Source organism: Anas acuta, chromosome 8, assembly GCF_963932015.1.
Source record: "Anas acuta chromosome 8, bAnaAcu1.1, whole genome shotgun sequence".
In the NCBI taxonomy this organism is placed as follows: domain Eukaryota; kingdom Metazoa; phylum Chordata; class Aves; order Anseriformes; family Anatidae; genus Anas; species Anas acuta.
In genome coordinates this window covers 26271997-26286385 of record NC_088986.1, presented here as the reverse complement: position 1 = coordinate 26286385, position 14389 = coordinate 26271997, and the positions used below count along the sequence as shown (strand labels likewise).

The 14389-nt window shown below is 39.2% G+C and overlaps 1 long non-coding RNA gene across 27 annotated transcripts in view; it reads left to right on the top strand.

Moving 5' to 3' along the window:
• LOC137860592 (uncharacterized) overlaps nt 1-14389 on the top strand; it is an 86236-nt gene that overhangs the window by 37838 nt on the left and 34009 nt on the right. For 15 of the 27 annotated variants that reach the window (XR_011099051.1, XR_011099036.1, XR_011099046.1 and 12 more), the window contains 3 exons: nt 858-5881; nt 7677-7857; nt 9288-9338. This is a non-coding gene — a long non-coding RNA (uncharacterized lncRNA). Of the gene's footprint in view, nt 1-857; nt 5882-7676; nt 7858-9287; nt 9339-11454; nt 12992-14389 lie in introns of all 27 variants that reach the window. The other 12 variants (XR_011099050.1, XR_011099043.1, XR_011099055.1 and 9 more) reach the window with 12 other exon arrangements.

Here is a 14389-nt window from a genome sequence, read left to right as displayed (position 1 = left end):
TTTCAGAAAGTTTGAACATGAAGTTTCCAGGTCCAAATTTAGGTATCCAAATAAATTGGCAGAGGTATGGATAACTTTTTCAAGTTCCATTTAATTTTGAGCTTTAACAAAATATTTAACTATAGGCTCTCAACTTGAAAATCTTGCCTTTTTTTTTTTTTTTTTTTTTTTTTCTCCTAAAATGTTACAGAGAACTACAGCAAACTCCATTAAAAAAAAATAAAATATTTCTTGCTATTATATTTTTTGCTGCATGGTTAAATCCCCTTTCCTTAGAGCTGTATCTGTTGTTCAACAACCAAATCCTTGGCTTGGCACACATCCTTAGGAAGAAAGTTACTGCTCCTTATTTCCTTTGAGTCTGCAACGCCCACGTTGTTTTCAGAGATGAAATGGCTCTTAGAGGCACCTTTTCTGTGGAGTGTAATGGAGAGGGTCTATTACGTTTGTCATGAAGGGCCTGTGATTCACCTTTTTGTCCTTAGTTTACGTCTACGTCTCCTTTTCATGTCCCCTTAATCTTTGAACCTAGAAAGTACACAGCACCGCTTTGCACAGAGGTGGTCTCCTGGCATTATGGTCAACTTTACTTGCAGGACATGTGCTCTGGAAACACCAATGTAAGCTTTTGCAAAGAGAATTTGCATAGTGTTTAATTATTATGGAGTCAGTGCATCAGAAACATGGAATATGTAGAAGAAGTAGAGTTAAACACTACTGGCACTGGTAAACATTTGAGACTTCTTTTCTAGAAGGTCAAGCTAGTTCCTATGTTATGTTGGAATGTGACAATAAAATAAATTAATATTATTCTAAGTAAAATAAAATAAAATTAATCTTTGATGTTTATTTTTCAGAGACTTTATTTGAAAACCATAGGAAGTGGGTGCATCAGAAGGTGTTTTGAGATAAAGGTGACGTTGTTGATTTTAAGTATTTCACTAAGCAAGAGCTTCCTTGACCACACAAAATGACAGAGAAGGTAAGATTTTACTTATATAAGGGAGCCCCGAGAGGTGTCAGGACAGAAAACTATTACAAAACCACAGTTTTCATGTTTGACAGGGGTCAAGCATTGTGCCCGCTGTAGATGAGCCATTTGGAGCCAGATTGTCAATCCAAATGCAAGCTGCTCCGTTTCCTGTTTATGCCTGTGCAGAGTTACACATCCTGACTCGCTTGCCTTCAGCTGCAGGTTTTTCCGCACTCCCTAGGAGATTTCTTCCTTAAAATGGCTTGTTATTTATCATTTAAGTAAGCCATTGGAATTTTGTTAATTCCTGTTTTACTTAGCACATGCAAAATGATATCATTAGCTAAAGGAAGATAATGTTAAGGTAGTAAGAGTTAGTGATACTGCTAATTAAGTGACTGTTGCAAAACAAAATCTGATCAGACTCTGCATGAATGTAGAGAACTGATGCCAAGTTTACTGCTTCACAGAGGCCTGGCCTATTGTATATCTGACCTGAGGTTATCAGCAATTAAAACCTGGTCTAGTAATTTAAAAATAACCTTTTGGATATTACAAATTTACATTTTTCCGTCTGTCATAAGATGAATTAAATATTCTTAGCTGAGGCGTTTGCCTGTTATGTTTATGAAGTTCCTCTATGAACAATTTGTTTTTGCTATTCAGCAGTATAGCTTCTAGTTGACTTCTTAATTTCCTCCCCTCTCCCCCCACCACGTCCACTAAGGTGAACGTAAAATCAAACATACCTGGCAGAGTTCACTGTGCTTTGCTGTTTCCCCTAAAATCAGAGCACAACGAGAAATAGTTCTGATAATAGTTAGGTTAATCCTGTCAGAGCCCTATTTTGGAGTTTTGCATTATCTACTTCATGCCTTTCTTTAAAAACTGAAGATTTACTAAATTTAATAGGCTTTCTTACAGATAGCAAGGAACTTCCATTGTTTACCTACATGCCTGGTTTAAAAGCCAAAGGTGAGTAGTTAGTGAGGAAGGAGATTGCTAATTTGGAGATTGCTATTTGTTAAAATGACTGACAATGAACTACATATTCCTCCCCCCCTACCTTTTTGTTGCTTTACTGTAATTAGATATCAAGTCTTTAACACATGCTGCATTGATTTGTAAGAGCACTGTGTTGAAGCTGGAAGGGATTTTATTAATCTAGCAGTAGGTTTTCCCTTAAAATAACTGATGCATGATATGAGCAGAGTAAGAGTATAATAAAAACTTAGAGTATGTTAAACCTGCATAACTGGAGGGGAAGGAAAAAAGAAAAAGAGACCATTCTGTAGCTTTTCTGCAAATCTAACAGAATTAGGAAGAGTCATATTTTCATCATGCTCAGGTTTCAACATGATCAAGGGTCAACTGGCCTAGCTTTAAAGTTTATGGCCCTCTTGCCATTGACACTAGCAAAGAATATATTGTGTCAGGTACTGACAGAGATCTTAACAGAAATATCTAAGCACTACTAATGAAAACAAACAAGATTTTGCTTTGATCGCTTAATCCTAGTTTGTGAATAACCTCAGTAATTCAATAGAGCTCTTTTGCTTATGAATATAGCTTGTATTGCTTTGGTACCTAAATACTTGCAAAGGATTAATGGGTTTTAATTTAGCACTACCTCTATATGATAGAAAAATCTCACTCTTCCCGTTTTACAGGCTGAAACTGAGCAACTTTATGTAGTAATCTGTGTAATTTAGTTTGGCTGCCTGAAACTCATTTTAAGCCCTTTTTTCAGGCCCAACTCTGACGTGGGCTCAGGCACTCATCCCTCAAACTTACATACCCAAGTTTCACACCTCACACTGATGTTCTAAACTTTGTTACTATTCAAAGCTTCTTCTCTCCCCCTGCCAAAAAATAATTAAATAAATAATAAAAATCCCACCCCACAAACAAACTACCCCAAGCCACTAGTGAGCTGTGGAAAAGACATTACATAAAATATCATTAATATACACAACTGAATGAATTCTTTTTCACTCAAGGGATGATTATATTTAATGATCGTGTAGAGCTGGGGTTTGGAAATTTGGTTTTAATTCATGTTAAACTAATCATTAAATACAATCAAGTTTATTTCCTATGTTATTTGAAGTCAAAAAGGTGGTCAGAGTCTCTTTCCAGACATTCCCTGTTGTCTCGATAAATTTTGCTAAATAACAGCTGATGAGAGTATTTATATCTTGAGTAAAGTGAGTATTGTTCGATTATAATTTTCTATTTTTATCATCATTTATTGTTTGCTTCTTAAATTATAGTAGTACTTGATGTAAATTGCAGAAAATACCATTTTAAACCTTTTTTCCTCAATTGTCTTTTCAGTACACATAACATCATGAAAACACACTGCAATACCCAGGTTAACTTTAGAATGGTTAAGCAACAATTCCCTTGATGACTGTTCACATTGTGAGAAGCACCAACACACATGTTTTGTCTATCAGGCCAAAAGAATATCCCATTTAGGGCTTTTCCCCACAGTAATCAAAGCTGAAGACAGCACAACAGCATTCCCTTCAGAGGATGCAGCAAAAAAATGAGCACGTATGTTAAAGACTAAGGCCTGGTACCAGTTCCTTTTTGCACTATATGCTAGTGTGACTTCAGTTTCCTACAGTGAAGACACCCAAGGTAAGAAGTACAAGACTGCAGATTAATGTAGCAAAAAAGCTGTGCTTCGTGTAAAGCTCCTTAGGCTCAGACTTGTTGCTGGTCAAAGCTGGCCTATTGACCCCAGTTCACGCTAACTGGGTAAACCTGCAGGTCTCTGCTAAAGTATACTTGCAGCACAAAGGGTCTCAGGCTCTGATTAAATGCAGAATGCATGTAAATAGCCTTTCCAGGTGTTTTATTTAATGTAATACCAACCTGAGCCTGATGCCTTCCTTTACTTAGGAGGTGAAAGAGATGGTATGAAATACTTGTAGCTTTGAAAATTTTAAGACACAAGACTTGTTTTCCTCTTATGATTGCCACTTTTAAAAAAAATATATATTTGTAGCAAAACACCCTCTGACTCTGAGAAGCATCAGATGCCTTTTTCTGGTAAAAATGGCTGACATAAAAGTAAGCCTATGGATTTGGCAAAGATGGTAAACATTGCAGTTAGTTTCACAAGATTCTTTTCCATTTGCATTATGCCTATAGTTGAGAAATATGAATAGTAGTCTCATTGTTCTGCACCTTGGGATGGCTTGCTGGATGCCACTGAAGATTTTGATTAAAAACAAAACAAAACACCACATAGCCGTATTTTTAATCAGACCCAGTTTTGCCAGGCTCTTTGTAGAATTCTCACCTGCTTTGATTATTTGATAAAAGCTAATTTTGTTGCCTTTCTTTGTCTTTGTTTAGTTTATTTTTTTTTTCAAAATTCTTAACCTTTCCATACTTTCAGTGTATTTTTAAATTATTGCAAAAATTCCCCTTCCTTCTCCTGTAGCTAGCAGGAAGCCAGCAGGATACCAATACTGCTTACTCACGGAAATTAAAAACAAAACAATAGGTAAGAAAAATAAAGAAATAGAACAAACAAGAGACACTATCTTTTCTGTTAAAGCTTAAAATGCTGGGCAATGCTGGTTTAATATACAGGAGCTTTAAGTATTGAAGCTTACCCAGGAGAGTTTCTGCAGAACTTGGTTTCTGTTTGTTTCAGTGTCTGCTATTAAAAGACAGTGTTGAGTTTCTAGCCCTATCTGTGTGCCCATAAAATGGGTAAAAGAGCAGTAAGCTGGTAGCAGCAGCCCTGTAGCCCTGAAGCTATATTTAAAGTGTGATAGTTTATAGAGGCAGTTGTTTTGTTTAACTATTTTTCTCATAGGCCTGTAGGTGTTGACATTTTTGGGACTCACCAGGCAGGCACAGCTGATGTTGGGATGTCTGGACATGTGTGCACCCCCTCGGTGTGCAAGGTCTCGTACTCTCCTGTCCTATCCTGACTTACTCGAGCTATTGTGCACTCCTGCTCCCACACAGAACTGCAGTGCATGCCAGGGGAGCACTTTGCTTTGCGTGCAGAGTCCCACACAGGGGGACCAACAATCCTTCATTACCCAAGTATGCTCTGAAGACCTGCTTGTGCTGTAGAAAATGGCCTTAGTTAAAGAGGAAAAGGGGAGAGTATGCTTTCATCTTCTTTTCTCTTCCTGCTCATGATGCTGGTGATACAATTGTGTGACGAAGTTGCCTATTTCTCCTTGAATCTAAGTGTAGCTCCTTAGGGTATTTATTTTAAACATTTGTTGGATAAAATTATTTAATTTACACTTATGTAACGTGTAACCAACCTCCCATCCCCTTCAAAAGCCCTCAGTTCCAAGTTCTCTGTCTCATAGTTTCACCAAAATTGCATATATTTTATTTTCTTACACCTTTATTCTAAGCTCATCAGCACCACGGACATATGGTCAGAGACTTGTATCCAATTTAACATCTTCACTCCAGACTTTGGAAGAAATAGACTTCTCCATTTGCCACTGACACGTGTGTGAAGAACAGCTCATAACATGATTGAACTCCATTGATTTTTCATAAAAGTTTAATAAGATGATACAGGTCAAAAGCTTTGCAAAATTTGCAATAAATTCCTGTGGTGATCTGAACAAATCTTAGTGGGGAGAGCTGACACCAGAGGAATTTAAATACACGTTGAATTACATAGAGGACTTGAATTTTTTGGCTAATCATTTGAACCTTGGATTTCAGATGATAAATTTTCTAACACTGCATGGCTCTCCTTTTTTGTTCTGTTTTTCCTCATGCACCTAATTTTTACAGGTGACTTGCACAACATAATGACTGTTTTAGTCCCTCTGCCCCTCCAGATTTTGGTAATGGATCTCAGAGAAATACTTGAATCACTCCCCAGAAAAGCAAGCCTCAATTTTACAGGTAAGCTATTGCATTTCTTGCCCATTTTCCCCTTAAAATTTACTAACACTTTATGAACATATTTATATCAGGTAAGGCTCAAGCTAAGCTACAGCTTTTAAGCATTGGTGTAACAAGTCCAGGACATGGCTGTCTAATACGTTCCCTGAGCTGGTTACATTAAGAGTTAGATGGAATTCAAAACTTGGCTGGGTCAAAGGCAGAATCAGTGATAAATCAGTTACAATGCAGACAGTATCTCTGCAGAATGCCTCAGTAGTTCCCTGAGGGCTTGAGGGTTGTCCCCTATCCCAACCCCTCCCCTGTTCTGGTCCCTGGGGGAAGCCTCAGTGCTGCACATTGCTGCTGCTGTGCTCGTGGCTGCAGGCAGCTGAACGCTGGCCAGGTCAGGCTGAGGAGCCGTCCCTCAGGATGTTAATTTTCTATGTGTGGCAAAACCTTTTCATGGCTTTACTTTGTTCCCTGAGATTGCAGGCTGTGGAGGAACAGCGTGTTGATTATACGTACAGTGACTCTGCTCACAGAACAGGGGCTGCCTTGAGGGTGGGCACAGCTCCCTGCTGCGGGCTGCACAGCTCTGCCTTCCAACTGCGTTCTGCTGCTGCAGGCACTGAGGACCTGTTGTGAGGGCTATACCTGGGACAGGAGGGAGAGTTGAAACTAGGATTTACTTATTACTTAATGATTTAGATACAGGATCTGGTACACTGTCTTCTTATCTGATGATTTTGTGCCATAAGTACTATATAAATGGCTTCACAGGAAAGTGTAGACTTTTCTTTCAAATTCAAAGTCACAAAATACAATTTATTGAGAATATTAATAAATTCTGGTCACAGGTTTTGTGGTGTTGGGCAATATTATATTGAAGATAAGCAAGAAAGCCAACTTTCACATGGAATGAATGCGCTGAAAAATAAGCTTTGTGTTCTCTTGCTAGCCGGGCAGTATGAGAGAGGAGAATTCAGTGCATAAATCTAAAACCCTCTGGCAAACCTTCTTTATAGCTCCATTAAAGTCCTCTAGCTAGCTCAGTGTTTGCTGTTGACACCAAAGACACCTGAATATTCCTTAATGTACTGAAATGTCCCAGAGGGTCACCAGTAAGAATTGCACTTATTCTGGTATAGCACACAGTTTTTATATGTTCCTCTCTATTACTGTCTTCACTATTGTCCTATGGATGAAAAACCAGGCAATTCTCCATTTGCTTTATGCTCTGCTTTAGTGCAACAACTATGTCCCAGAGTGATGCACTCTAAGTGTCAGGTATGAACCCAAAACTGGCTGAAGGGTTCTGCAGGAGCCATAAATTACGCCTTCTTCAGAGGTTTTCTGCTTTCACTCTTGATGCGCAGAACTTATTTCTGCATTCAGGTGAATGTTTAGGTTTACCTTGTAGGTCATCTTTTAGTCTAAAAACTAAACTGAATCTTTCTGTTCATCTATTAAATTTGTGGCTTCTGTATATTACATATTTTTTCAGGGATGTTCTTTTTTTGAATTAGTATTTCAAGTGAAATGGTTATTTCCATTTTCTCTGTAAACTCTCATGCCAATAATTAGACTTCTGAAAGACAGCCTTGCAAAGGATTAGGTGCTGATATTTTATAATCAGTATCTTATAATTAAAAAAAAAGTTTTCATATAATCTGAATTTATCCAAAATGTATGTCAGACTCTAGATCTCTGACAATGTCTGTTGCTACTTGAGAAGTGTAAAAGAAGACCAGAAAACAAATCAAAACAAAACAAGTCAGCATTCATTTATACGTAAATGGATTTCTTCGTATAGGTCGAGTGGTTTTGTCTTCAGCAAGACTCATCCAAGGCATGAGCTCGGAACTGGGGACGCGGCCTCCTAATGGAGGCGCCGCTCCCTCACGCCTGTCACGGTGGGGAGCTTCAGCCGAATGCTTTAAAATTTAATCTTTTTGTGCCTCCTGTTGGAGAGGAGCAGTGCCCTTAGGAAAGAGGTAACTTTAAACATAAAGTGCTTGTGTCTATGCTACTGCCTCTGGGACCCAAAAAAGAGGGGCCCTGCCAGCCCAGCCCTGAGGAAGGGGAATGTGGCTGAGGGCTTCACACAAGGTACTGTGGTTTTCCACAACAACTGAAGCACTGGCGTAATTGTGTTTGAAGTGCTTTAAATGAAATGAATGACTAATTTATGAATAAGTAATAGGAGGAAAGATTTATGTTGTGGCCATAAAAATAATTTTGGATTGACCTTTTAAACCTTCACCTCTTTGTTGGGCCCTGTGGTCCCAAGGAACAACCAGGCAGCGTTCTCTAACTTGTGTTTCTGTTTGGCCGTGTAATTTGCCTGACCAGTCACTTGTGAGGGTGAGGGGCAGTATCCATGGAGCAGCAGGCGCCTTGCCCTCCTCACACCTTTCCACGGCCGGCTTTGGGCTTTGGCCTTAACACAAGTGCTCCTGGGCCACTGCGCCGCGGCCTCCTGTGACGGTCCCTGTGCCTTGTAGGTTGGCTGGGGAGAGGGAGAAAGAGGGATTTGCTTGTTCCTCAAACAGAGGCAAGCAAGTTGCAGGATATCTGAGGGCTTTTGGGCCTTACCTGACAGAGGGAGCTTCAGATGCAACATTGACCGCTGGTGGTACCTCTGAGAGCTCCCCCTCCATGTTCATGGCCCTGCTTTTGCTCTTGCTGGAGGAGTGGAGGAGAATCCTGGCTCTGAAATTTTGCATTGTTGATGTTGCTTAGATTTAGTTTTTCTGGAATATTTTTGAGGAAGGCACTTTTTTTTCTCAGTTTCTTTATTTTTATGTGAAGACTTTCCTCTTTTCTTTCTGTTTTTCCCCAACCCCCTGTTTCCAGATGATAATTTTGTTTTCTCCTTGTCTTTATTTTGCTGCAGGTACTTTGCTTTAACTTCTTACTTTCTCTTCTGTTATTTTCCAACGTGTATTTTTTTTTTTTTTTTTTGTCTTTGAACTTTTGCAAAATATCCCTTCCCATATTATATATGCATACATAATCTGATTTACTTTGTAGACATACAGACTCATTGGTCAAACTGCTCTTGGTATGTTTTGGCACTAATTCAATAAAACATCCAGGGGACACCTTACGTATTCTGTGTGATCAGTGGAATGCAATCCTTTGCTATCACAGAAGCCAAAGAGTGATTTATTCATACAGACATTGCCTGTACTGCCAGCTGATCAGTGAGGTGATCAGTGTTATTGCCTGCACTGGCGAAAGTCCCATGATTTCTTGGAAAGATGTGGTGCAGATGAAAGTTTTTTTGAGACATTTTTTTCTGTCTTTCTACAAATAATCTCTATTAGTAATTTAACATATAGACCATACTAGTGAGCTATGTGTTTTATGTCACTGTCATGAAATAAATAAGTAAAATATTATTTTTTTTCATTTCATGAAGGTTCTCCGTAGATTGCCAGCAGAGGAGAGGCTGATGGGTGGCATGATGCATGTAAGTAATATGATGAGAACACATCTCACTGTTTTGGTGGTTTTATTTGATACATCACTGCAAATGCAAGCAGTGTTTAAAAGCAGAGGATTTTTTTTTTTTAAATAAGTTCCATCTCTTATCTAGAAATCCTTTTTTGAGGAAAATTGTCTTTAAGGAAGCCCTCCTTTTACCAAGCCTTTGCTTGCTGTTTTAAGATGGAGCTGGTTGTGGTGTCACGTTTCCATATGAGTGGATGGTCGATGTTCCTGCCCCAGCACCATGCATGGGGCTCAGGGCGGAAAGCAGGCACACACCAGCCTTTGCTGTGCCAGCTGTGCATACACCAACACAATAATCTAAGATGTGATCTGACTATTTTTTCCTGCAGCTGTGTGAAGGAATTTTTTTTTTCCCAAGAAAAACTATGCGTTACATATGTGTGAACTTTGTGAGTGAGGTGGGGGGCTGTAAAGCTAACAGAGGGTCACAGTGAAAATCACAACATTTGGGTGAAGTACTGGAAAAAATATTTTACTAGGTGAAACTGGCTTTGCTAATTTACTCATTGAAGCCCCCTTTTTGTGTGCATGTGTAAGGGTGTGTTAGGTGGTGGACTGTGAAACAGCTTCTTGGGAATATTGACATAAGTAGGTAACTACAGTCTTCTGTCCCTATTGAACACTTATTTCTGAGATAGTAAAAAAAAAAAAAAGTAAAAAAAAGACAAAAACAACAATCAAACAAAAACCACAAAAAAACAACCCAAACTCATATGATGTAAATAAGTTGAAAAAACACCAAACTTATCTTGAGAGCTTTCTGGCTATTGCTATGTTTTGGAGTAATACATTGTTCAAGACACGGCACTGCTATGATGAATTAAACTAATATATCATAAGAGTGCCATAGCTTTGATGATGTATTAAGGTAATATATCGTTAAGGTGCCATTGCTCTTATGATGCATTACTCAAAACATTACCAACTGGTTGGGTTAGTGCACAAGCATCTGTGTATATGAAGCAGAAGACAGCAAGTACTTCTATATCTGAAAGTGAAAGGTGAAACTTAAAAAAAAAAAAAAAAAAAAAAAAAAAAAGAAAGAAAGAAAAAGAAAAGGAAAAAAATATCTTGGCATGTGCAAGAACAAGCTAAGAAGATCTGAAAACTGGGGCTGGGTGGCACCACAACTGAGGTGGGAGCTATATGCTTGCAAAATCTCTGTTTGACAGATGCACAGAAAATTTGGTGAGGGGAGGAGAAACTGCCTTTAATAGAACAAATAGCAAGTTTTCATCCCCTTTCAAGGAGTAATGTGATACATTCTCTAATACATAAGCTCAGCACTTTCCTGAAATATGCTGGCATGATTCTTCGCATGGTACTTTTTGCAACTTGCCTTACACCTTGTATTTTCTCATATTTTCTGGAAAAATGAGGCTGGACAAGATTTATGCAGATATAAAAGCTCTTTTACCTTGGATTATAATTAATATTATTTTGTTGTTGTTGCATGTGTCAGCCATTTCTTCAACATCTTAATTCTACAACACATTAAATACCAATGATGGTGATGAATAGTGATCTCGCTTGTTCCTTTCTAACTAAAAGGCTTCTTTAGGTGTGAAGTGTGCATTTATCCTTCTGATCTTTCTATTTGTTGCCTCCTGCAAATGCAGTGCAATTCAGTGGATGTTATGAATGTTATTGACTTGGATGTATGCCCTTGAATGGGCAGTACTCATTGCTTGTGTTTTATTGAAAATCCGTCTCACAAATGCTTTGGTCTTGCAATGACAAATTTAAATCTTTAATTAAATATTGTGTTTAATTAATTAATGGTGTTTATTTTTGTTAATCTAATTTTTTAACTTAATTAATCTAATCTTTGCCACTCATAGGTCTGGGTGCAAGATTTTCCCAAGTATTGATTCTATTATTATTATTATTTACCACATTTAGAAACAGAATGTTACAGAGACAGCCTTAAAATACTGTTCTTAGCTGAATCTATTAAGAGGGGCTTTCAAGAACATTTCTTGGTACTGAAAAACGATGTCTCAGGTATAAGTTGCTCTTCTGTTCTCTATGATGAGAGTTATTAAGTATCCAGTATAAAAAGTTGCATTTCTCAGGTTGCACACCAAGAGAAATTTGCAAAGACTGTGTGCAACTGGACCCATTTTTTTACATCCCGCTATCCTGACCACTAGATGGCATTGACATTGCTAAGGTAAGTGGGGAGGAGATGGACGGTGCTAAAACCTCCTCCCTTCAATGGCGCACCATCTTCCTTCCTGCCATTCAAAAAGCACAACCAGACAAGTAAATCCTCCAGTACCATGAGCAAAGGCTGTACCAAGTGCTGCATTTTGAGGAGTTCCTCACTGACAGCACAGTTGCTGCAGAAAGGTGACCCAGTCGTGTGGCAGATTGCACTTTGCAGATCATTTTCAATTGACTGTGCACAGGCAGTAAGCTGAGACTGCAGCCGCAGGAACCCCAGATATAAATCGGGGAAGGCACTGGCATTTGGACTTGCTAGTTACTGCATTCTATTGCAGTCACAGTGCTTAGTGGTTTACTTTTTTCTTTTTGGGTATTTTGCTAACAATCTCTATGATAGTCATTGCTGTGGTTAACTTACAGTGATGTTACCTCTTTTGCTTACAACTACCAGAAGTGATGAAGTCAGGTGGTATTCCAAGAGCATCTCACTATAAAAAGTATTACAGTTGGTGTTACCAAGCAGGGATGTTAAAAGGAGACCTGTGCATGCAGATTTACATTTTTTTCAGGCCAACAGAAAAGTGTTTTGCAGTGTGAAAGCTGGGGCTGGAAATCATGTTGCTGTCTTTTAATAATGCTGGTATATCCTTGGCTTTTTGTAAAATGTTACTCTTGTTTATTAAAAGCCTTACCAGAGAGCTTGAAGAAAATAATAGGAAGATAGGTACAATCTCAGGAAAAAAAATGAAGAAAGGTGTATTTAAGGTAGACTTTATTTGTTTTCCTTCCCTCGCTATTTTGAATGTTTTGAAATTGGGGAGCCAGTGGTGCTCTCCAGTCTCAGGACTGGGATGATGCTCTGGCTGGTACACGGGCCTCGTGACGCCCTCACTTAGACAGAATTTATATTTAGGTTTCTTAGTAGCAGAAAAGCAGGGCTGTTTGTATTTAGTTTGGGAAGCAATAGGTGTTCCAGTTGTGTAATACTGGGGGAGCATTTCATTTGGTGGAGGTCCCAGGAAAGGTTTTTACTGCTAGGTTTGGCACACTGTTACTGACACAGAAGCGTAAAGCGAGGGAGAAAAAAAATCAAGAATGACACCCAAACCCTTTTTTTCTAATGGTTTCTTCAGTCACTGTGGCTTCTGTCTTGGCTTTGATGGCAACTCAAGTAGTATGGCAAGTGGTAGCTGTGATAGGTCACAGGCAATTTGACAGTTTGGCATGTTTTGTGACAAGAAGCAGTTCCTAGACCTAGCAGATGTTGCCTTGCTGGTCTCTGATCGCTGCACACATGTTTGGGAGGGTCTGCTGCTGTGTGTGTGTCACTTCTGTTTCAGAGCTTGATGTTGACTGGTATCGAGTGACGCCCCTGGGACCCAGCCCACAGCCTGCATGACGTGGGAACTCGCCACCTCGGTGCCTGCCCTAGGCTGAGGAAAGGTTTGCTTCCACCGACTGATCCTGCTTTTTTCTGGGATGGCTGTGGAAAAAAGGGCTGTGAAAGCCATTTGTGATATGGCAGGAGGAGATAAGAATTTACATGTAATAAATAGTGAATTGTTTAGGAAGCAGCGCTTGTGTTCCTCCAATATAGCAGTGTGTTTCATAGAAGTAGCTGTAGTCTTTGATTAGGGAATCATTTATAGGCTGCTATTAGAGATAATTATTTTAATGATGGTTTAATGACATGACACCAGACTTGGAGCAGATGGGTAAATGGATTCTTAGAAAACTGTATTTTGTGTTCTGTTGTTTTATTGTTATTATCTGGTGGTTGTGTTTTTTTTTTTTCTTTTCTTTTTCCTTCTGATTAAAATTAAGTAGGTGGCATAAGAATGAAAGCAGCAGATCCTGAAAAAACAAGAGGCCAGGTAGCTACTGAACCATTTCATTCAGGTAGAAGAAGAAAGAGATGAGAGCAGTGCTCTCTCTTATTTGATAATCTTTTATTAAGCAACAAACTTTTTCAAATGTGTGTTGTGCTAGTAGCTAGATATTTAGCCAGGTCACAACTTTGTCATGCTGGTATTAAAAATCCAGCTTCCTGCACAATGGACAACATTTGATGCATTTTTTTTAAGCTATCATACAGATATTATCAGAGATATTATTAGAAGGCAGTATCTCCCTGTTGCAGACATGTATGCCACGTCTCAATCTCTGTGTCCTGAACACAAAAACACTTGCTGCTAAGGAAAGGTGATAGAAAAATTTGAAGAAATGGCTTGCAATTGCATGTTTCTTTTTCACTCTTAATGATCTATGTGCTGCATCAACCAGAGCCGGAGTGTGAGCTCACTGTGCTGAATGTTTGAAATCCACTGGTTTTTAAATAAATAGTTTGGAGCTGTAAGAGCCATGCTTTGCTGGTATATGCTCAGCTAAATTGCACACCACCAGTCACAGGTCAGTGCACTCCATGCTGGTACGTTTGAATTGTCAGGTGTCGCCTCTGAAACTCATCTTCCTCTCCGAGGAAGCCATGAAAGCAAAGCACACGCGATCCCCTCCGTGGGGATCATGTAGTTTGTGCGTCACCCACAGCTCAGTTCCTCAGGCAACCTTCAGCAGAGTCAGAGAAGGAAAAGGACTCTTCCTTACCTGTAGCTGAACTGAGCTAGGAGGTCTGGAGCAGAGTTTTGAGTCTCTTTTTATTTATCAGTCTCCTTTCTCCAAGGAAAGTTGGAAGTTATGTTCCAGGGCTCTGTCTCTTTTCCTACAGCTGGCTTTACTTACCACATTGTGAACAAATCTGCTTTCATACTGTAAGACAGTAAGTGGCCTTTCACCCTGGTTTCACAGGCTTGCTGTTCCCAAAGAGCCAGCTGAGATGTTTGT